The sequence below is a fragment of the Myotis brandtii genome, unplaced genomic scaffold, assembly GCF_000412655.1.
Source record: "Myotis brandtii unplaced genomic scaffold, ASM41265v1 scaffold1062, whole genome shotgun sequence".
Lineage (NCBI taxonomy): Eukaryota > Metazoa > Chordata > Mammalia > Chiroptera > Vespertilionidae > Myotis > Myotis brandtii.
In genome coordinates this window covers 805,522-805,821 of record NW_005353595.1, presented here as the reverse complement: position 1 = coordinate 805,821, position 300 = coordinate 805,522, and positions in this window count along the sequence as shown.

Below are 300 nucleotides of genomic sequence, written 5' to 3'. Positions count from 1 at the left end.
GTCTGCGAGCCCGATCTGCGTGGGGGTCCCGGGCCTGTGCCTGCCGGGCCAACTGGGCCCACTGCCCCACCAGCCCACGTTCCCGAATTCCGCGAGCTGGGCTGGGGACAGACTTGGCGAGATCCAGGATATCAGGGAACCCGCGCGGGGCTCAGCCGCGGGCGATTGCTCCCCCAGAAAGACTGAGTCCACTAGTTAGGTTGGGGCGCCACCTCCCTCACCCCCGCAGCCCCCCCTCTGCAAAGGGCCTGAGAAGAGGCGGCCCTGCAGACAGCCGTGGCTGGGGTGGGGTGGGCATCA